This window comes from Arachis ipaensis, chromosome B10 (assembly GCF_059453495.1).
Source record: "Arachis ipaensis isolate K30076 ecotype BB chromosome B10, ASM5945349v1, whole genome shotgun sequence".
In the NCBI taxonomy this organism is placed as follows: domain Eukaryota; kingdom Viridiplantae; phylum Streptophyta; class Magnoliopsida; order Fabales; family Fabaceae; genus Arachis; species Arachis ipaensis.
In genome coordinates, this window is record NC_142435.1 from 44022489 (window position 1) to 44037952 (window position 15464).

A 15464-nucleotide genomic window follows, 5' to 3' on the forward strand; every position below is an offset into this window, starting at 1 on the left:
TTTAATTTATTTCTTTAAATTTTTGAAAAAAAATTGATTTATTTTATTTAAATTTTTTTCTCTTAATTTCTGAAATCAAATTTGGTGTCCCCTTATTTGTTTTATTCTTCCTAGTTATTTTACTTATTGAGTTCAAATTTTATTCTCCTTCTTGCTTATTAGTTGTTTTATTTTCTTAATTATTCAGTTTATTTTCTTTATTTTATTTTTCTTCTATTTTTGTTTTCATTTATATTTTATTTTATTTTTGTTTTTTATTATTTTATTTTTTTATTTTATTTCTTTTGAATATATATATATATATATATATATATATATATATGAATTTAAAATAAATTTCTTTCTGTTCTTTCTTCTTTGCTTTTCTTTTTACCACATGGTGCGTTTAATTCTATTTAGTATTTTGTGCTAAGAAAAAATAATAGAGAGAGATCACATGGGTTACTACTCACACCCAAGGAGTGATTCATATTATTGTGGATGGAGGAACTACTCGAATTTTGGTTGCCAAAGTGATAAACCACTATTTTACAATTTATTTTGTATCGAATTGAGTGGATTTTGTCACTTATTCTCATACTTATGCATATAATTCGCATGTTTTACATTTTCCTTCCTAATTTTGTGTAATGATTGAAAACATGCTTCTTTCGCCTTAAATATGCTAATTTTAATCCTCTCTTCTTACCATTTGATGCTGTGATATGTTTGTTGAGTGTTTTTAGGGTTTATAGGGCAGGAATGACTTAGAGGATGGAAAAAAAGCATGCAAAAGTGGAAGGAACACAAGAAATTAAGGAATTCAGAATTTGGTAGCAATGCGCATGCGTGGATGACGCGTACGCGTGACCGGTGCAGCAAGCAAGTGACGCGTATGTGTGACCAGGAATTTGTTCAGCGACGCGTACGCATGGCTGACACGTACGCGTAATGAGTGTCACGTGCCTCTGTTACGAGAAAACGCTGGAGGCGATTTCTGGACTGCTTTTGACCCAGTTTCAGGCAGGCAAACTTGGACAAGAGGCTGCAGAGTGGAACGAATTGGGGGGATTCAATCACTTTTCATTCATTCACAAACTTTAGGTTTTAGATGTATGTTTCTAGAGAGAGAGGCTCTCTCCTCTCTCTAGGTTTTAGGATTTTTAGTCTTATTTCTTCTTAGATTCAGATTTTCACCTTGCTTTAATTTAGTTTTCCTTTACTCTTGTTTGTTCTAGCACCTTATTTCTTTTAGTTTATTTGTTATTGCTTCCGTTTGTTTACTTCATTGTTGATGCACTCTTGCTCCCTTTGATTTAGATTAATGCAATTTATATTTTTATGTTATTGTTCTTCCTTTAATTATTGGTTATTGTTGTCTTACAATTGGGTATCTTAGATTTTATTATCTCTTAGTACTTTTCTATTCTTTTATTTTGTGCCTTCCAAGTGTTCGATAAAATGTTTGGGTGGATTTTAATTTAGATTTTTAGGTTCTTGACTTGGATTAATTTTTTAGAGACTCTTGAGTTATCAAAAGTCTTTTGTTGATTGGTGATTGAAGATTGCCGGTTAGCTTGAACTTCACTAGAGCTAGTCTCTCACTATGAGTTGACTAGGACTTGTGGACTCAAGTTGAATGTATGCACTTGACATTCCTCCATTGGTTAGAGGTTAACTAAGTGAAGTAATTCACATTTACCATCACAATTGACGATGATAATGAGGATAGGACTTTTAATTCTCAATCCTTGCTAAGAGCTTTGTTAGTTATTAGTTTATTTTTCTCGCAATCTATATTTTCTTGTTCCTTATTTCAAAAACCCCCAAAATATACTTTTCCATAACCAATAATAAACTACACTTCCCTGTAATTCTTTGAGAGACTACCCGAGGTTTGAATACTTCAGTTAATTTTATTGGGTTTGTATTTGTGACAAACAATCTAACGTTGATTGAGGTTTAATTGTCGGTTTAGAACTCTACTTGCAACACGATATTTTTGTGAAAATATTTACCGACATTTTTCCTCCATCACAAAGTCAAGAACAAGGAAACTTTAGTTCTCCATATTCCATCTATCAAGGACCATCATCTCCTTACTCATACCAAGAACCATCATCTCTCTATTCATACCAAGAGCCATTATCCCTTTATTCACACCAAGAACCACCAACTCTCTATCCATATCAAGAACCATCATCTTCTTGTTCATATCAAGAACCATCACCTCCTTATTCATACCAAGAACCATCATCTTTTGATCTTGCCTACCAAGAACTACACCAAACAATAGATAAAATTTTGCAAAAATTTCCAACCTCGCTCCCTGCTTACTCATATAAAAAACCTTCATCACGTGAGCTTGATTTAGCATAACTCTCTCAAAATCCACAAAATTTATCTCACACTCCACAAAGCCCTTTTTAAAATACACAAAATTCATTTCCCTACAAAACTCCTTTCATACCCCCCAATTCACCCTCAATACAACATCTACATATCTACAAAATCCTTCCAAACCTTCATCTCTGGAGATGGCTATAAAACAACTCTCTCAAGATGTCAACATCTACGTTCAAGAGTCTAGGACCTCAAAAAGAAATCTAGAAGTGCAAATAGTCCAGATGACACAATCTATTGCTGAGGGAAAGGCCATGAGCTTAAAGAGTGGAATGGTGCTTAGCAAGAACAATGAAGGTCAACTTGAGGTGACAAAGGAGGAGTTAGAAGTGCAAGTGCAAGATCAAGAGGTCCCTATACTAAGTGAAATTCCAATGAAGAAGGAGATAGTGGAGGCATACAAGCCTAGGATTCTATATCCGCAAAGGCTACAATAGGTGGCAAAAGAACATGCAAAGCCCCTCTCAAAAGAATCATTGTAAACTCATACAAAAGGTAGGAGAGTAACCAAAGGAGTCCATCCTCTAGTGAATCAGAAAGCTACATAGGGGTTGATTTAATTGAACCACTAATCCAAAAAGTTCTTGATAAAGGGGTCCTTCGAAACACTGCACAACACTCAAGCCCCAAAAAAGAAGAAGAATTGGAAGAGCAAGAAAAAGAGGCCCCTGTACCAAGTGAAACCCCAATGAAAAAGGATGTTGTAAGAGAAGAAAATAATTATGGGAATTTACACTCCAATGAAGCAGAGAGTGGCATAGAGGGTGAGTTTATTGAACCACCAATTCAAGAAGTTCTTAATGAAGGGTACACTCCAACCATCACACAATACCTAAGTTTTGAAATCAAAGAAGTAAAGGCAATTAAGGAAAGCATTGAAAAGGGGATTGTGACCAAGAAACCAAAGACAATATCCATAAAAAAGAGAAGGTCAACAAAAAGTAATCCAACCCCTATCCCAACAAGTAAGGTGAATCAAGCTAATAACAATAAAAAAATCTTGTTAGGAGGAATTCAAATCTGAGGGCACTAATTTTCTCCTCTCCTCCCTTAAAGTCATTTCTTTTAACCAACTGGAGGAAGAGGAAGAAAATTAAAAAATAGGCGTCAAGCTAGTGATATTAAAAGAAGCACTTGTTGGGAGGCAACCCAATATTTGGTATCCTTTGATTTCATGATCAGTTTGATTTTTGTTTATTTTTATCCATTTTTTCGTAAATATTCTTAGTTTTCCTTGGTTTCATAGTGTTTGTGCTCATGCAAAGTGTTTAAAACAAGAATAGGAGGAATCTGGAAGAGAAACAGAACACCCTGGAGAGAATTCAATTTTGGTGCTCAGGCACTAAACGCTAGGCTAGGTGTTCAGTGCTAGAAATGGCACAAATTTCAAGAAACTCACTGTTTGGGCAGCGCTAAATGCCAGGGTGGGCGTTTAATGCTAGAAATAGGCATGACAAGTGGAGTTGCTTCTGTTTGCTTGGCATTAAACACCAGGAGCGGCATTTAGCGCCCAAGATGGCACATTTTGGTGAACGATTTCTATTTGGCCGGCGCTAAACGCGGACCTAGGTCTTTAGTGCCAGCCCTCATCTAGAAAATAATTTTTTTTTTACTTCTTCTTGCCCTTATATCACTCCCTTCTTTCTTTCGCAATATTTTTTGTTTTTACTCATCCTTGCACTTTTTATGGTCCTCCCTATTTTCAGTTTTTCTTTGCTTGGGGACAAGCAAACTTTTAAGTTTGGTGTTGTCGAGCGAGCTCTCTATTTATCTTATTATAAATGGCACCAAAGGGAGGTGAATCATCTTTATGGAGGGGCAGCCACCATGACAACTAAGAGAGTTTATTTTTGTAATTTTTGTTTACAAACAAAATCTTTTACGATTAGAATTTATTATCTTATTTTAGTTTCAAATCAAATTAGGTTAGATATAAAAGGAAAAAGATTTATCCCTTGGGGCATACTTCTCCCAGAAAGGGATCTTCTCTCTTCCGCACGTTCCACCTTCGGAACCCTTGTTTTCTCTATAAGTCATGAGCCACAAAACCTCCTTGGTTAAGGTTAGGAGCTTTGTTTATTTTAATGGATTAAGACTATTGATTTTCTATTTTAATTAATGTATTGATTCAGTTTCAAGGATTTCTTTCATTCTTCATCTTATGAATCTAGGTAGAACGCCAGTATAACCTTTATTTTACATGTGTTCTTGTGATTCTCGACAGAGCTATCTCACTTGAAAAATAGCTTGAAAGCAAATTCCTCCTAAATTGCTAATTACTTGAACTAATTGGGATACGTGACATATAATCCTCTTAGTTTTGGGTAATTAGGGTTTCTGTGGCCATAAATTAGAATTGCTCTTAACCCTCTAATCGAAATTAAGTGACCAAGACATTGGCAGTTGATTTGGTTTAGAGGAGACTAAATCACTAAGACATTAGGGTTTAGTCAATTACAGTTTGCTATGAAACGAATTTTGCATGATTAAAATAGTTGGTAAGAAAATTTAATCCGGATGAATAAACAACTCTGAAACCTTAACTGCTTTATCACATATATTTCACACCACTTTTATTGTTTGCTTTCCAATTATCTAAATTTACGGTTTAATGTGTTTTACAAATCTCAAAACACAACTTCCTGTTTGTCTGACTAAGTGAGTCATTCGACCATTGTTGCTCAGTCCATCAATCCTCGTGGGATTGATCCTCACTCACCTGAGGTATTACTTGGTACGACTCGGTATACTTGCTAATTAGTTTATGGGTATTCGAAAATCCACAACATATGAGCATTGTGAGGCTAAGTTGCTTACGACTTTGACTAAGGTAGTCATGATGATTTCTTGCCTCTTTCAATATTCACTTTGCTCTTGATAAAATAAAATGAGAGTGCCATCTATGAATGATTGAGGTGGAGAAGAGGGTTTATTGTTTGGGAGAAGGGTTTCATAATTAGAAAGTGGTTCATAATGGTGAGAATATTGAGGTGGTGTATATAAAATTGGTGGTTCTCGAGAGTATTGGTGTTGGAATGGAGATGGTTGTATGGGTGCTCGTTCATAATGGTCATAAGGGTGTGGTACATAAGGTTGGTGGTATGGTGGATATGGATTATAGGAAGGTGTTTGGTAAGATGGGCTTGTGAATAAGGTTGAGAACAATGTTGAGGAAGAGGTTCATATTGGTGTGCATTATGGGGGTGGATTATGATCATTGTTGGATGAAGAAAATTGATACGGATACCAAGAAGTCCATTCATAAGAGCGCAATTCCTCTCTCAATTGACTTCAGTCCTATAGCGTGTACCATTGAAGTTCATATTTTCTGCAATATAGTTACAACCAAACTCATAGCCAAAAGGGTGAGAATCCATAGTAAAAAGAGAAACTAAAAACAAAAGCTAATAAGAAACAATGAAAACAAACTCCTAAAACTAGCAAGAACTGTTGTGACTAGGAAAGGATAAGAATGGATGTCCATTTAATGGGCAACCCATTTTCTACGTTGAAGAGAACAAGTTCTTAGGATGAAAGAAATAAATGTAGTTTGAAAAGTAAACTTCTCTTTGCCTATAAAAGCATGATCTGAGGCAAGAGAATATACACAACAATAATAAAATCAAATACTCTCTCTTTATGTTACAATCAAATACTCTTCTCTTTATATTTCTACTACAGTTCTTTCTCTTCTTTTATTTTATAAGTATTTTAAATTCTATTTTCTATTACTCTTTACATATAATATTAATAGCAATATTAATCATCTTTATTATATTGAGATTGTAACAATAAACAAATGCGATTCTCTCTTTCTTTATTTTTAATACTTCTTTCTATCTTTGTATATATATACACAATACAACATATAATATTATTATATATATATAAATTATTATTGAGCTAATTATTTTAGTACTAGAGTCATCTATTTATACATCTTATATATCTCTTTTATTTTACAACACGTTATCAGCACGAGACTCTGATCAAATTTTTAGGAAGACTCAGGTAACAAATTTTCATTATGTCGAAGCTCTCTCATCTTGAATTCAATGCTCTTGATATATCTGGAAACAATTATTTATCATGGATATTAGATGCTGAAATCCATCTTGATTCAATGGATCTTGGAGATACCATTAAGGCTGAAAATAATGCATCCCAGAAGGATAAAGCTAAAGCCATGATTTTTCTCCGTCGTCATCTTGACGAAGGATTGAAAAATGAATATCTTACATTAAAAGATCCTGCAGATCTTTGGAAAGACCTTGAAGAAAGGTACAATCATCAGAAAACGGTGATACTTCCTCAAGCCCGGTATGAATGGACGCATTTGCGTTTACAAGATTTTAAAATAAATGAATATAATTCTGCAATGTTTCGAATCACCTCACGAATGAAATTGTGTGGGGAAAAAATAACTGATCATGATATGTTGGAGAAAACTTTCTCAACCTTCCATGCCTCGAATGTGCTCCTGCAGCAGCAGTATCGAAAGAAAGGGTTTAAGAAATATTCTGAGTTAATTTCTTGCCTTCTTGTTGCCGAACGCAACAATGAGTTGTTATTGAAAAATCATGAAGCGCGCCCAGCTGGCGCCGCCCCATTTCCTGAAGTAAATGCGGCAAATCATTACCCCAGAAGAGGTAAATGGCAAGCTTTTAATAACAAGAAAAATTATGGAAGGAAAAAGAATTATGTTCAAAAGAGAGGATCTCACCAGAAGTGGGACAAAGAAAAGAATATCGGGCAGAATAAATCAACCGAGGAGAAGTGTTTCCGCTGTGGTGGAAAGGGCCATTGGTCACGTACCTGTCGTACCCCAAGGCACCTAGTCGATCTTTACCAGGCATCTTTGAAAAAGAACGACAAAGGAAAAGAAACAAATTTTGTTTCAAATGATGCTGAGAACTCCACCACTCATTATGATGTATCTGGTTTCTTTGAGGACCCTGAAGGAAATATTGGTCATTTGATCAATGATGGAATAGTTTAATATGTGGGATTGTGAAGTATATATGTAAATAAATAATGTAAAAAACTTATTGTTAAGTTTTATTTTCTATGTATTTAAGTTTCAAATGTGATGTACATAAATAATGAAATATTAATAAATTTTGAAATTATTAAATGTGTCAAATTTTAAAATAAAATTTCAGTATATGACATTATTTTATGTACAGTGTTTCTTAGAAAAATAATTCTGATCAAGTATTCAATTTAACTGTGCATAGTACTCATTTTATTATTATTTGTTTTTGAAGAATGGCAAGGATATGTAATGAAGATGTATGCCTTGCGGATAGTGCGAGTTCACACACTATTCTCAAAAGTGATATATATTTTACCCATCTTGTGCCAAAAGAGGAATATGTTAACACTATTATTGGCTCAGGCAATGTGATAGAAGGCTCCGGAAGAGCTATAATTTTGTTTCCTGGAGGAACAAAATTTATAATAAATAATGCACTGTTATCTACCAAGTCTCGAAGAAACTTGTTGAGCTTTAAAAATATTCGCCGAAATGGATATCATATTGAGACTATGAATGAGGGAGATCATGAGTATTTATATATCACAACTCATGATTCAAATAAGAAAGTTATATTAGAGAAATTATCCTCTCTTTCATCTGGGTTGTATTATACCAAGATTAGTGCAATTGAATCACATGCCACTGTAAACCAGAAGTTTATTAGCCCAAATGAATTCATAACTTGGCACGACCGATTGGGTCATCCGGGAACAACCATGATGAGGAGAATCATTGAAAACTCTCATGGACATTCACTAAAGAACCAGAAGATTCTTAAAACTAGTGAATTTTGTTGTGCTGCATGTTCTCAAGGGAAGTTAATTTTAAGGCCATCACCAGTAAAGATTGGATTTGAGTCTCCTGAATTCCTAGAAAGGATTCAAGGTGATATATGTGGACCTATTCATCCACCATGTGGATCTTTTAGATATTTTATGGTCCTGATAGACGCATCTTCGAGATGGTCACATGTGTGCTTATTATCTTCTCGCAACCTGGCGTTTGCGAGATTATTGGCTCAAATTATTCGATTAAAAGCACAATTTCCAGAAAACCCAATTAAAGCAATTCGTCTTGATAATGCTGGCGAATTTACTTCCCAAGCTTTTGATGCTTATTGTATGGCTAATGGAATAAGTGTTGAACATCCAGTAGCTTATGTTCACACACAAAATGGGTTAGCAGAATCACTTATTAAGCGCCTCCAATTAATTGCTAGAACCTTGCTTATGAGAACAAATCTCCCAACCTCGGTTTGGGGGCATGCTATTTTACATGCCGCAGCACTTATTCGTTTGAGGCCAACGAGTTATCATCAATTCTCTCCTATACAATTAGATTTTGGCCAGCAGCCAAATATTTCCCATTTAAGAATATTTGGGTGTGCAATATATGTTCCCATTACACCACCTAATCGCACCAAAATGGGACCCCAAAGAAAATTGGGGATATATGTTGGATATGATTCTCCCTCTATAGTGAGGTATCTTGAGATACAAACTGGTGATGTGTTTAAAGCCTGGTTTGCAGATTGTCATTTTGATGAATCAAAATTTCCAACATTAGGGGGAGAGAATAAGCTTCCTGAAAAGGAACTTAATTGGAATGCATCATCGTTGATGCATTTAGATCCTCGATCAGCGCAATGTGAACTAGAAGTTCAAAAGATTATACATTTGCAAAGAATAGCAAATGAATTGCCTGATGCATTTTCCGATACAAAGAGGATAACCAAATCTTATATACCAGCGGAAAATGCCCCAATTCGAATTGATGTCCCAGTAGGACAAGTAGCTACTGAAGCGAATTCACGCCAGAAGCGTGGCAGGGCGGAAAATGTCCCAATTCGAATTGATGTCCCAGTAGGACAAATAGCCACTGAAGCAAATACACGCCAGAAGCGTGGCAGGCTTGTCGGTTCCAAAGACAAAAATCCTCGAAAGAGAAAAGAGGTAAATATGATTCCTGTTGAAAAAGACATAGTAAAGACACCTGCAGTTGTCCAAAATTCTGATATAACGCCAGAAGACGTTCAGGTACCTGAAAATTGTGAAAATGACGAGATCTCGATAAATTATGTCTTTACAGGAGAGAAATGGGACCGAAATAAGACAATTGTCAATGAAATATTTGCATATAATGTGGCATTAGATATCATGCATGAAAGTAAGGATCTTGAGCCAAGATCAGTCGAAGAATGTCGACAAAGAAATGATTGGCCAAAATGGGAAGCAGCCATGAAGGCTGAATTAGACTCACTTGCAAAACGTGAAGTCTTTGGACCTGTAGTCCGTACACCTGCAGATGTAAAACCTGTTGGATACAAATGGGTATTTGTGAGAAAACGGAATGAGAAAAATGAAGTTGTGCGCTATAAAGCCCGACTTGTGGCACAAGGTTTTTCACAAAGGCCCGGTATAGATTATGAAGAAACGTATTCCCCAGTAGTGGATGCGATAACATTGCGTTATTTGGTCAGTTTATCTGCATATCATAAACTGCATATGCATTTAATGGATGTGGTAACAGCCTATTTATACGGCTCATTAGATCGGGATATCTATATGAAAGTCCCCGAAGGACTAAAGATATCTAAACCATCCAATGAATATTCGCAAGGGTTATACTCAGTCAAATTGCAAAGATCTTTATATGGTCTAAAGCAATCTGGACGAATGTGGTATAATCGTCTTACTGAGTATCTGGCCAAAAACGGTTTCAAGAATGATGATATATGCCCGTGTGTTTTCATAAAGAAAACTGCTTCTGGATTCATTATAATTGCTGTGTACGTTGATGATTTAAATATCATTGGGACTCCTGAAGAGATTCCAACAATTATAAAAACTCTAAAGGAAGAGTTTGAGATGAAAGATCTTGGAAGAACTAAATTTTGTCTCGGCCTGCAGATCGAGCATATAAAAAGTGGGATCTTTATTCATCAAACAACATACACAGAAAAGATCTTGAAAAGATTTTATATGGATAAGTCACATCCATTAAGTACACCAATGATCGTAAGATCTTTGGATGTGAAAAAGGATCAATTCCGTCCTAAAGAAGAAAATGAAGATATCCTTGGTCCTGAAGTACCATATCTTAGTGCCATTGGAGCGCTAATGTATCTTGCTAATAATACGCGACCTGACATATCATTTGCTGTGAATTTACTAGCAAGATATAGTTCCTCTCCAACCAGAAGACATTGGAGTGGAATCAAACAAATCTTTCGATATCTTCATGGGACGGTTGATATGGGTTTGTTTTATCCCTATGGATCCAAGTCACAATTAGTTGGCTATGCAGATGCTGGATACTTGTCTGATCCACATAAAGGGAGATCTCAAACAGGATACCTGTTCACATATGGTGGTACAGCTATATCATGGAGGTCCACGAAACAGACGATTGCAGCAACCTCCTCTAATCATGCTGAAATACTGGCGATTCATGAAGCTAGTCGTGAGTGTTTTTGGCTGAGGAATCTGATTCAATATATTCTGTCATCATGTGGACTGATTGATCATAAGATAGCTCCAACTGTCCTGTTTGAAGATAATACAGCATGCATTGCTCAACTTAAGGGTGGATACATCAAAGGTGATAGAACAAAGCATATTTCTCCCAAATTCTTCTTCACTCATGACCTTCAAAATCAAGGGACAATTGATGTCCAACAGATCCGTTCAAGTGACAATCTGGCAGATTTATTTACAAAGTCACTCCCAAAATCCTCCTTTGAAAGATTGGTACATAAGATTGGGATGCGCCGATTTCGAGACATTAAATGATGTCAGCAAGAGGGGGAGACTGTACTCTTTTTCCCTTGGTCAAGTTTTTTCCCATTGGGTTTTTCTTGACAAGGTTTTTAATGAGGCAGTTCTCATCACAAAGGATTTTGTACTCTTTTTCCTTCACTAAAGTTTTTTTCCCATTGGGTTTTTCTTTAGTAAGGTTTTAACGAGGCATAATCCTAAATGGACATCCAAGGGGGAGTGTTGTGACTAGGAAAGGATAAGAATGGATGTCCATTTAATGGGCAACCCATTTTCTACGTTGAAGAGAACAAGTTCTTAGGATGAAAGAAATAAATGTAGTTTGAAAAGTAAACTTCTCTTTGCCTATAAAAGCATGATCTGAGGCAAGAGAATATACACAACAATAATAAAATCAAATACTCTCTCTTTATGTTACAATCAAATACTCTTCTCTTTATATTTCTACTACAGTTCTTTCTCTTCTTTTATTTTATAAGTATTTTAAATTCTATTTTCTATTACTCTTTACATATAATATTAATAGCAATATTAATCATCTTTATTATATTGAGATTGTAACAATAAACAAATGCGATTCTCTCTTTCTTTATTTTTAATACTTCTTTCTATCTTTGTATATATATACACAATACAACATATAATATTATTATATATATAAAAATTATTATTGAGCTAATTATTTTAATACTAGAGTCATCTATTTATACATCTTATATATCTCTTTTATTTTACAACAAGAACTAGCAAAGAAACAAAAGCAAACTATTCACAATATTGACATATATACAATAACCAATAATATGCACACATTGAAACTCCCTAGCAACGGCGCCAAAAACTTGATGGAAAGCCAATCGTCGGTTCGAAATTTTCTCAAAAGAAGAATCGCTTCGTTGCAAGTATAGCTCCAAACCGACAAATGACTCTCAATCAAAGTTTAATTTGTTTGTCAAAATGAAAACCAATAAAAATTGAGAGTATTAGATCTTGGGTCATCTCTCAAAGAAATTGCAGTGAGGTGTGCGTATTATCGGTCATGAAAATAAGGGGTTTGCAGATAAACAGGCAAGAAATTAAATTATAAGAAAATAAAGCTAACAACTAAAGGGAATATGAATGCAAAAAGATACTCCTAGCAAGGCTTGAGAACCAAAGCTTCCTAATCAAGTTATTGACCACAAACATGGTGTTTACCTAGAGTTAATTCCATTTTGTCATCTCTAGCATCAGGAGAAAGTGAAATAGGTGTAATCAGTCTTAATCCATAGATCTTACTCGTCAATAGAAACAAGAACAACTAACAACCCTAAATCACCAATCAATAATGGACATCAATGACTCTCGTGCCACTAACCACGACATGACAATTATAAGAGCAAACCCAATTAGTCAACCTCTGATGGTGAGATAAGTCAACCGGGAAAAATCAATCTCAACCCATAGGTCTTACTCGTTCATGGGAACGGGATTAATTAAAATCTCCAAATTGTCAATCAACTCGAACATCAGTGACATCAAAGTTACCTCAATTACTCAATTCCTAGCCAAGAGTATAAAAATCTACCCTAAAATTAAGAGAGATATTTTCACAAATACTTCGAAGGTAATAAAGTAAAACATGGTAAAATAGCAAGAATAATAAAATCTAAAGCTACCAAATGTAAGAAATTAATAACAACAACTCAAACAAACATCAAGAAAGCATGAAAACATAAATTGCATTAAAGAAAATCAAAATTAACAAGAGTTCATGAAACTAAAAGTAACAAAATAGAGAAATTAATAAGTAGAACTAAGAGAATTAAGATGCTAGAACAATAACAAGTAAGAAAAATTAAATTAAGACAAGAATTAAAATCTAAACTAGAGAAAGAACTAAACCTAAATCTCTAATTTCTAGAGAGAAGAGAAAGCTTCTCTCTCTAGAATTCTAACCTAAAATATGGTAAAAACTATTCTAATTGCCTACCCCCTTGATCCTCCTTGAGTTTAGCAGTCATGCGTACGTATGAGGCAATCGTACACGCAACATGACGAATTCCCAAAGCTTGCGTATGCGCAAGGCATGCGTACGCATGACCATGAAGAAATGCTCCAAACTTCATTTCTTCATGAACTCTCCATCTTTGCATACTTTTTCTTCACTTTTTCAATCCATCCTTGCCTTCTATGCCTGAAATTACTCAACAAAAACATCAAAGTATCAAATGGAATTAAAGTAAATTAAATTTAACAATTTAAGAGGCTAAGAAGCATGCTTTTAATCATTAGGCACAATTAGGAGAAATTCACAAAACCATGCTATTTCAATGAATAACTACAAGATAAGTTGATAAAATTCACTCAACTCATCCAAGATAAACCACAAAATTGTGGTTTATTAGGGAGCGACGAAAACGGCGGCGACAAAGAGACCATCCTGAAGCAAGGACCCCAGCTGAGTCCACGTAGTTTTTGGACGCAGTTGGTGGTGGCCAACACAGCTGGAGGTGGTTTGGGAGAGAGAGAGAGAGATAGAGAGAAGAGAAGAGAATGTTAGAGAGAGTAGTTTGAAAATGTGGAAGGAGAGGGTTCGTGATTAGAATTTGGGGGACGTTTACCATCGGATTTATTGGCGGATAAACCGGGATAAAGCATTATGCGTGACCAAAACACAACGTTCCACTAATTGGGTACCGGGTAAAATTTGCAGCAATTTTTTTTCTTTTTCATCCAATTAGTATTGGCGAATTAACCATCAGTAAAACAAATATGCCAGTAATGTTTTGATCTACAAATTTATTGTCAAATTTGACGGTAAAAATGCTACTAATGTGCGACGCTAAATCCGACGAAAATTCTGACGATATTCAATATTTTTCTTGTAGTGTTAATCACCAATTATGGCTCATTTTGGACTTTGACCAATTTAATCCATTAATGATCAAGCATAGCTTGCAGGAAGGATTGAGATAAGAATTTCTAAAGTTTTTAGACCACATTGGTTTATCTAAGTCATTGTGAAATTTGAGAATGTGTTAAGAATAATTATAGTTATTAGATTAATATGTTCACTCTGAGTCAAGCTTAACATAAAAAGGTTTGAGACAATAATATCTAATAACTGTTAGATCAATAATGTTCTTATTCATCTTAGTCCAAAAAGAATTGTGAAAAGAATATCTCATAACACTATTCAAATAGTAAAACTTTCAACTTAGTTAAGGACTGGATTCACTACAAGAAATTACTGGAATAGAGATTGATTTTAGAGACAAAACAATTAGTCTCTAATAGCGACCAATTTAACAACCGATAGGTTTTTTCTTGGACCAAAATAAAGTTGGCTGCTAATTTTGCTCAGCAACTAATTTTAGCAACCGACAAAATCATTACTAATATCATAACGATTTGGCGATCGATAAAATTTTTTCTAGAACTATAATAAATTTGGTCACTAAAATCGATAGCTCTTTTTTTACTCAGCAACCAAATTAACAACTAAAATAGAAAAGGTTAGTCTTTGGAGTTTGTCGATCACAAAATCAGTTGTTATTTTTAATTTAGCGATCAATTTTGCAAGTAACATAAAAATAGGTAGAAACATGGTTGGTTCATAATTCGGCCGCTAAAATTATGGTTACTAAATCGGTTGGTAAGGGTTGAGTTATAGACCGATTTAGCGACTCACTATAAAATCTTTGTTTTAAAGTAGCTGGTCATTAAATCGATTGCTGTAGGAATTGAATTTGAGACTAACTGAAAATAATATTATAAACTAACTAGTTGCTAAATCAGTCACTTTTTTAGCTATATTAGAATAATTATGCACTTATTTATTCAATATATTTTTTAAAGAAAAAATAGAGTATTTCTATTAAAAAAAACTCTAATTTTTCAACCATATTCAAGTCCTCTCAACACAGAGCCATCCTCGTCATATTATTCCTCTCACACACAATCTCGTTGGCTCACTGCTGTCACTTCTCTCACTCACCAACGAGCTTCTCTTCACCAACAAGCTTTTTCATTTCTCTTTATGGTGATTATCTTAGTCTGAAAAGACTTGTAAAAAGAATATCTCATAATAATTATTCAAATATCACTACAAAAAAAGGTCTATGGTCACGGTGAAAAACTGTGACCAAAGCTAGTGAAAAGGGTGACCATAGGTCTATGGTCACGGTTTTTGACCTATGGTCACGATTTTTTTACCGTGGCCTATTCTGCCATTGCCATAGACCTATGGGCATGGGTTTTTTATTTATGGTTACAGTTTCTATGGT